This window comes from Manis javanica, chromosome 17, assembly GCF_040802235.1.
Source record: "Manis javanica isolate MJ-LG chromosome 17, MJ_LKY, whole genome shotgun sequence".
In the NCBI taxonomy this organism is placed as follows: Eukaryota; Metazoa; Chordata; class Mammalia; order Pholidota; family Manidae; genus Manis; species Manis javanica.
This window is the reverse complement of record NC_133172.1, coordinates 20822843-20831616: the sequence shown is the minus strand read 5'-3', so window position 1 is coordinate 20831616 and position 8774 is coordinate 20822843. Positions and strand designations below refer to the sequence as shown.

General features: G+C 55.3%; 1 protein-coding gene across 1 annotated transcript in view; it reads left to right on the top strand.

The window, feature by feature from the left end:
- The first annotated feature begins 552 nt into the window (after positions 1 to 552).
- The window catches only part of CHST8 (carbohydrate sulfotransferase 8), a 114249-nt gene continuing 106027 nt past the window's right edge, over positions 553 to 8774 (top strand). The window contains exon 1 of the mRNA XM_017655591.3: positions 553 to 916. The gene's annotated coding sequence lies outside the window, so the exon portion shown is untranslated. The remainder of the gene's footprint in view (positions 917 to 8774) is intronic.

Here is an 8774-nt window from a genome sequence, read left to right as displayed (position 1 = left end):
ATCGGTGTGGACCCCAGGGCCTGAGGACGCCGAAGACCTTGACAGAATTCCACTGAGGCTGTGGCCCGAGGACTTCTCAGAATCTTACTCGAGATCAATCCTCAGCGTTTCGCCTTCCCCACGCCCCCACGGCGGCGTGTCCTAGGCGCGCGCGACCCCGCCTGCTCCGTTGACGTGTTGTCATTTGCCCGAGACCCCGCTGGCGTGCGACCCAGTCAGTGGCAGCACTGTGGCCGTGGTCTGCAGCGAAGTAGCAGCCTGGAGTCGGCTCTAGGGATCCCCAGTGACGGGAGCGGCGTCCGACATGACCATCCCCACCCCCCGCCGCCGGACCGCGCCCAGCGGCGACTGGTTCGAGGCGCGCGGCCCATGGGGCCGCGGGAGCCACAGAGCGAGCGAGGGCGGGGCGCCAGCGAGCTCCCAGGAGGGACGAGCAGATCGCAGGAGTGATCCCCTCCCGGCCCGGCCACCGCGGTTGCTGCCACCACCGCGGGGCGGGGCTCAGGCCGGGGGCGGGGCTCCGGGAGGGCGCGGAGCTATTTCCATCTTCGCCGGAGGCTTCGCTCGCACTTCGCTGGGAGCCTTCCCGGCGCGCAGGCAGAGTCTGGCGGCGCTGTTGGAAGAAGAGAGGAGAGGGCGGCGGCAGGAGGCGGGGAACGGACCCGGGCGCCGGGCGGAGGAGGAACAGGCCACTGCGCCCTCTGTCTCTCCTGCGCGCTCCGATCCCCGGCCCGCGCCGCTGCCTCACTCCTCCGCCCCCCTGAACGGGTTCAGCTCGCAGCGGGAGGAGGCACCGGGCAGGAGCTGGGGCGGAGGTCCTCCCTGCAGCCCGGGCTCCCGGGAGCGGAGGATTCGCCGTGGAGGACCGCGCCTGGGCTGGAGGCGCCCGCTACCCGGTGAGCGCAGGCTGCGCCAGGTTAGTGTTCTGCGCCCCGCCCCACTCTGTCCCCGACCTGGGCAGGCTCCCCGCGGGGACGGGGGCCTCGAAGGATCCTGGGAGGGCTCAGGACTGCGGTGCGCCCCAGTCCCGCGAACCAGCACCGAGAGGCGCCCGAAGTCGCTGGCTGAGATAGGGCGCGCGGGGTTCCGGTCTGGCAGCACTTTGGGGACCGGCTTCAGTAGCAGGAACTTTAATTAGACTTTTGCTCCTCGAATTTCACTTGCCACTGCTTGTCTGTGAACTGCCTGCCACCCCTCGGCCTCCTTTGGTCCCAGCGGATCTGCTGCTCCTCTTACCGGCCCTGGGCGCGGGGACGTAGAGTCGGGGGAGGAGAGGGCCGGGCTGGAGCGCCGAAGGCTCCCAGGGGGTTCCCGCGCGCTCCGGACTGGGAACGGGAGCAGGTTGTGGCTGGCGGGGGCGAGGGAGGAGTTAGAAGCTGCCTTGGCTTCCTACCAAGCGGCGGAAGGTGCCCCGCGTTCCAGCGCGAGCATCCTCATCCCGCGACTCTCCAGGGCACCGGCCTGTGTTGTACTCAAGGCTGGTGTGTGTGTGTGTGTGTGTGTGTGTGTGTCCGGGAGTGCGGGAGTCCGAGCCTCGGGCAGCTCCGGTGGTCGGTGAAAGGATCCGCTCAGCCGTGGGACCCAGCCGAGCTCCGGCGGCGGCTGCAATCCAGCTGCCCGCTTCTAGTCCGGCACACCAGCTCCATCTTCGCCGGAGGCCGGCCAGGCCAGGCGAAGGTGCGTTGGCGGATTTTGGCAGTGCTGGTGCTGGCGCGTGGGTCGGAGGTGACCCCACTCCCTTCTCAGAGGCGGGACTCTCTCCACCCTAACTTTTCGTCATACATACGGTCTCCAGGCCCCGCGACCCCGACACGGAGCTGGCGCAGTAGCTGCACAAAGTACATACCCAGCTGTGGAACACGCTATCCGCTATCTGTTCTCACGGAATAGGGGCCGATCCTGGGGCTCCCCTGTCTCACAGTCACCTCCAGTATCCCGGGGGACCCCAGGTCCTTGGGTCGCCTCCCAGCTGGACCCTGAGAAGTGATTGGCTATGCTAAGGGGATTGGGCTCCTGGCCCCCCGATGTCTGCTTTTTGGGGACTCGCCTGGCCGCAGGGATCTGGGTAGAGGTAGCTGAGTGAGACCTCGCCGCTCCGGAGTAGACTGTGGGAGGGGCTGCCAGGACTCCGGGATAAACCAGCCCCTACCCATCTTCGGTGCACTACCAAGCCCACTTTCTTTGGTCAGGCTCTCACACCTGGGTTCACCTTGACCCTTGCCCATAGGTGGGGAAATTTTCCTAAATTCTGCCCTAGAACAGGGCAGCCTCTGGAGCAGGAGTGGCAGAGAAAATTTCCCAACGGCCATGGCCTTTCTTTCCTATCTTGTTTCCTGTCCCAAAAGCAAGACAGAGAGGCTGCAGGAAGAGGTGACACTCTGGACTTTGAGGACACGTTCCTTTAATCCAGGCAGCCTACCACATATGGCAGGGAAGGGTGTGGGGAACTGCTGCGGGGAGTGGAAACACATTTGGGAGCCTTTCTCAGACTTGCCTCTGTGAAGTGACCCACACAGGGATAAAATTCAGACACTGAAGAGATTGAACCTTATAGGATGATCAGTAATTTAATAGCATTTGAATACAGAAAAACCTCCAAATAAAGCCCCATCCTATCTCTGGCTCATTTGCCCTGGGATACATAGATGTCACAACTTATTTATTTACTTGGAATCAGACGGCACAGAGTGAATTATGTTCCCTGGGTATTGATTTTTAAAAAGACCCCAAATTAAAAAGTCAAGGCTTCTTGAAACAAGGTCAAGGATTAATTATTTATAGAGAGACATCAATCAACTGGCGTGGAGGCTCATTTATAAATTGCCTGAGCAGGCAATAGTAGTATCATCTGATTTTCACTGGCTCCGGAAGGGTGAGGAACAGGCTCCACTGACCTCCTGGGCTTGGCAAAGCTTTCCTGGACTGTCACCAGAGGGGGATGCTTTGTAACAGCCTGCTGTTGGAGATGCCTTTTTAATCTTGTAGCCAGAATACCACTTGGGAAATTTCATGCATATTTGCTATGTCTCCATAATGAACATTTACTGATTACAGAGTATCAAGGGAATTTCAGTTTCTTAACATTTATTCAAATCTCTGTTTATGGAAGCTAATAAGTCTGGCAAAGTTCGGTAACTACTTTTTTGCCGTATGGTTGTTGGGAAAGTGCCTGGTGGGCTCCTCTTACCCATTTTTGAAGTGAATTTGCTTTCAATTCACTCAAAAGGAAAAGTCAGATTCTCCTGATTAGAAATGTTGTACAAGCTGCTTCTCTGCTCTTCAGTCTGAGTTTGTGGCTGCAGTGACCTGATAGGCTTTTTGTGGTTTTGCCGATCGAAGGGACCGGCACTTAGAGCTTTTATCGTTGTTTGCTGATGCATCTGGTTGGAGGTACCTACAGTGGGTGGTGGAGTCTGGTGGGGGTTGGAGAGGGAGGTGTGGTGCCCCATCCCCTGCCAGCTGCCTGGTCTGCAGCCTGAAGTGCCTGTCTTAACACCTGCTGCAGCTCCCTGATTTTCCCGTGAGCGGCAGCCACATTGGAGAAATAAGGAACAGGAGGGAACCTATAGGCAGGAAAGTGGACCAAGGATTATAGCAGTTCCTTAATGAACAACCGTAGCAGTGAGAGTCTGTAAACACTGTGTGAAACAAGTGCCCAGCCTTTCAGCTAATCAGCTAATAATGAGTTATAAATGGGAGATTTATATAGTGCTGGCCCAAGGGGATCAATGTGGCCCTACAGAGGGACAGTGAGAAACAAAACCAAATCGCCGATGGTTGTCTGGACATGTATGTGGAGACAGTGTCCTGGAGCCTCAGGAAGTTTGCTGGGAGCAGGCAGCCCGTGCAGTGACAGCACGGAGATGGTAGGCTTGCTGGTACTGTCTTTGGAGTCATAGCCAGGACTTGTCTGACTATGGTGGAGTCTGACCCCCACCAGACTCCACCACCCACTGTAGGTACCTCCAACCAGATGCATCAGCAAACATAGCCAGATCAGCTGTGTCCCCCACTCCTAGGACCTGGCAGCCCAAAGGCAGAAGAAACCTCTGGGCTCAGACGATCAGGTGACAGGGTCACATTAGCTCAGGTGGCAGAGGACGGGGGAGATTCTGCCTCGTTTTTTCTTGGCTGGAGGATGTGTGACCCCACGGTCGGCAAATCACTGTGCCAGAAGATGAGACTTACAAATTGGTCGTGGGAAAAAGTTGTGACTTTTGCCCTGTACAAAACTGTGTGTCATTTGTGATCTGGAGTCTAGCCTGCACCTGCTCACCACAAATGCAGACTGGGCCACTGACAGAACAGGGAAGCCTGTGTCCAAGTGGGCTGACACAAAGGAGGAATCCTGATTCCATCTTAAAAGCCACCTTTCAGGAAGCCAGCAAGGGACTGGGGGTGGCAGACACAGCTGCCCTCCCAGGCCAGCGGTCGGGGTCTCAGCATTCCCACTTTTTCCTTAGAAGATGGACCATGCATTTCTGGAAAATCAGTGCTTTTTCCTGCGAGTGGCTGAGGGCAAGGCCCCCTGTCTCTGCCAAGCCACAGCCAGAACTGGCCCTGGTGAGTGACATTTATTTGAACTAAATTAGTCATCAATATTGAAACCTGGAGCCAAATGACTCCATCCCAAGTTCCCAGTGTCAGATCCGTGGTGGCTGTCCTTCTGTTTGCCATCAGTGAATGTTTGTTGAGCAGGTATTGTCTGTCTCTCTGCCAGGCTGGGTATGCAAGGTATGCACAGCTAAGAGTGGTCCCTACTCCTGTGGGGTTTCTCGTCTGGGAGGATAGAAATCGCCTCCTCACTCACTGATTCGTGCTTCGTGATTACCATACCAATAACCAATACATGTGATTCTAAGCTGCACCCAACATATAAAGGGAATGTCTAGGGAACTGTGAGACCCACAGCAGAAAAATCTGACCTGGCCTGAGGGGACTGGAGGACCTCTTCCAGGAAGTGGAGCTTCTGCTGAGATCGAAGAAGAGCTGGAACTAAGCAGGAAGAGGAGCGAAGGGAGGAATGGAGAGAGAGAGTGTGCCTGGCACAGTGTGAAGGAGTGAGAGGGGGCGTGGGGTACCTCCAGGGCCTTTGAGAAAGCCCCTGAGCCCGGCAGAAAAAAGGAGGGGTTGATGTGGTTGGAGATACAGGCTGAGTCAGGCCACCCAGGGCCTTGAAGGCCAGGGAGGGACCTGGGACCTGACCTCCCAGCTGCTCCAGAGGAGGGAGCCCAGTAAGGTTGGAGCTGCAGCAATTCTGGAGGAAGACGACATGGTCCTGAGGAGTGGATGGGCGTGACCTTGCCTTCCCCGTGTGTTTGCCTCTTAGCCCTAGCATGTAGTGCAGGTCAGTAAGTGGCAGCCCAGTGCCCCCTGCTCTCTGGTGGTGACAAGTTGCTCCGATGGCCACCTTCCTCTGGAGTTGATTGCCTGCAGGCCTGCGGTGGTATTGGCCTGTGTATCACCCACTTAGCTTCCTGGTGCCCCAATCGATCCTTACCTGCCACCCACTTGTATCTGACCTGGCAGCTGGCTGGCGCCTGCCCCCCAAAAAACTGTCTCCTGTGCCCTTCCCTGATTGCTGGCCCTCTCTCCTTTCCCTTCTCCCCCAGGGAGCTGGTCTGTACCTGCTCCCACTCTCTGAGAGGGGCCCTGCCCAAGGCTCAGAACTCCCAAACTCCCTCCAATGCAGTGAGTTCCCTGGTGCAGTTCAGCTCAGCCCCAGCCTCCCCACAGACATCCATGGCCCAGGCCACCTGGCTCTGCCTTCCAGAGCTGGGGTGTGGGGAGCATGTCTATGAATCACCCCACTTCCCATTGTGCCCACACTGCTGGCTGTGGGCCCTGAGCTGAGCAGCCGCTGAGCTGCAAGCAACAGCCCAGGTCACTGTCACCTTGTCCTCACTCTGCCTGGGCCTGAGCCGGTTCCACCCCGACTGGGACTGGGTGGGAGGGATAAGAGTCGAGGAGAGGGTGCTAGGATGTTCAGATCTACTCTTCTGGCTCTAGGCCTCTCTGGAGCTGATTCCTCCAGCCCTTGGGCCCTTTACCTGGAGAGCAGCCTCACCGGCCTAGCCCTTTCTCTCCTGGCTGCTGCTCTCCCCACCGTGGGTCACTGGCCATGCCCAGGTGCTCATCCGAGGAAGGGCAAGACAGGAGAGCCCCCCTGCCAGCAGCCCCTAGTCCAGGCTCAGGTTGACTCATACTTGGCAGGCTAGTCATCCCCACCTTGCAGGCTGACTCATCTCCCTGGACAAGACCCGTCTGCCCAAGCCTGTGAGCAGAGAACCCCCTCGCAGCTGGAGATGTGGGGGCTCTGCACCCTGTGCTCCTGAGGGGAGTACCCTGGGCACCCAGCAAACACTGGCTACAGTCCTTCCCCATGCAGGGCCCTCCTGGCAGGCCCCGAGGAAGCCAAGAGAACAGGCACTTCACCGTGCCACTCTCTCCAGCCACCTTGACCGTGCTCAGCTCAGCACGGAGAAGGAGCTCAGTGATTGCTGCTGGCAGGCAGAGCAAGCTACACTGTGCAGTCTATCTACACTGGTAGAGCCGGTGTGTAATACGGGCCCTCTGTCTGCACTAACTGAGTTAGTGTGTGGTGCAGGCAGTCTATCCATACTGGTCGAGTTTAGGGTGTGAGCCTGGAACCTTCCATGTAATCTGGGTCTCCCCACTCCCTGCAGGGTCTTTGCCCGAGGTTTAGAGCTCTTACGCTGTCTCTGGCTTTGGACACTTGCCCTGTGGCTGAGCTTTCCAAGCCTTCCCCTCAGATGTTGGCCCAAGCCATCAGGCTCTATCTCCCAGCTGCAGTGGCTGAGCTCAATGTGCAATACAGTCTGTCTACACTGGTTGAGCCCAGTTCATGATGTGGGCCATCTCTTCTCACAGGTTGAGCTCAGCACGCAATTCAGGCTGTCCACACTGGTCAAGTCACTGTGCTATGTAAGCCACTGCAGTGCTCAGAATAGGTACTCTATCTTCACTGGTTGAGCCACTGAGTGGTGCAGCCAGCCTGTTTGGGCTCCTTCTGACACCTTCACCAGGAGTGCTCTTTTCTACCCCTTCCCTTATACACATCTGGGTCCATTTTGAGTCCTCCTTCCGTGGAGCTTCCCTGAGGGTTCCCTCAGCTCTCCCGTGTCTTATTTGCATCTCTCTGACAGAGGCTGAGGCAGGGCTGGGAGTGGTGTGGACATGGCTCTTGGTGACACACTGCAGTGTCACCTGATGCCCCCTCCCCTTCATTGTGCTCAGGGGGCTGCGCCTACAGCCACCACTGAGTGCAGAGGCTGCCAGCTGTGTGTGGTCATCAGCACCTTGCAATCCCTCCCAGCAGCCGTGCACATGCCTTTTTCCCGTGAGAGTCATTTAGGTGTGAATTACTGCCTCGTGTGCATGGTGAACTGCACTTCTCCAGACTGGGTCCATCTTGCTGTCTCCTGCTTCTGTTTGGGGCCTCCATCTCCACTGATGTTATTTCACCTCCTGAGGGTTGGCTTCATCTGCAAATTTAATTTCATGACCATTCATCCCTGTGAAAGCACAATCTATGCCTATTTTTTATCTCCTCAATTTCCTCTGTCATGAGTTAAAGTGTCAATGGACAGCCATGGCAACCAGCTCCACCCCTCACTTTACCTCCTGCAGCTACCTATGGGCTGGGACTGAAGCCAGCACCTAGTGTTAGAACTGTCCAGGTTCAAATCCCAGCTTCACCACTCAGTCAATGTAGGCTGAAGACTTAGTTTCCTCATCTATAAAATGGGGATGGCAGTAGAACCCACCTCATAGAGCTGTTATGCCTAACAAACAGCCTGCTAACAATAAATGGCAGCTGCCATTATTATTATTGTTACTACTATTATTATTATCTCCTGTGTGATCTCCCAACCATGTCTCAGTCCCTCTCCAGCTGGACTGCAAGAAAGCATGTTAATCAAGAGCCTTGCCTGGTGATGTGACAAAAGCTTAGGGGGCATGTGGCCCCACTGGCTGGTGTCTCAAGTCCCACCCTTTCTAAGCAGCTTCCTTTTCCCTGTCTTGCATTCAGTACATTTTAAAACTCTTTATTCCAAGTGGAGTATGAAAGGTACAGATTGTGTGTACAATGCAGTGCATATCCACAAACCAGACAAACCTGTGTGCCAGCACCAGAGCAGGAGTCAGAATGTGACCAGTGTTGCAGAAGCCTCTGTGACCCCTGCCAGGCACTTTCCCTCCACCCCTACCTGCTGTGTTTACTTGTAATTGCCTTGATAAATTTTCCTTGTTTTTAAACGATGTAAGTGGAATCATTAAGTCTATATACTTTTGGGTCTGGCTTACCATCATCTTTGTGAGATTCATCCATGTTACTATGAGCAGTTGTAATGTGTTCATTCTTATTGATGTATAGGCTTCCATTGTGTGAATATGTCCCCAATTTCCTTATTCATTCTTCTGCGGATTGACAGTTGCATTGTTCAGTTTGGAGCTATTATGAACACTGCTTTGTGGACATTGCATGTGTCTCCTGGACATATGCACATTTTTTAAAGTTTGTACCTATAGACATTGGAGTATTGCTCAGTCATAAAAGAGAATGAAATCTTGCCATTTGCAACAACATGGCTAGACCCAGAGGGTATTATGCTAAGTGAAATAAGTCAGAGAAAGACGAATACCATATGATTTCACTTATATGTGGAATCTAAAAAATCGAACAAATAAACAAGACAGAAATAGACTCATAAGCACAGAGAACAGACTGGTGATTGCCATACAGAAGGGGC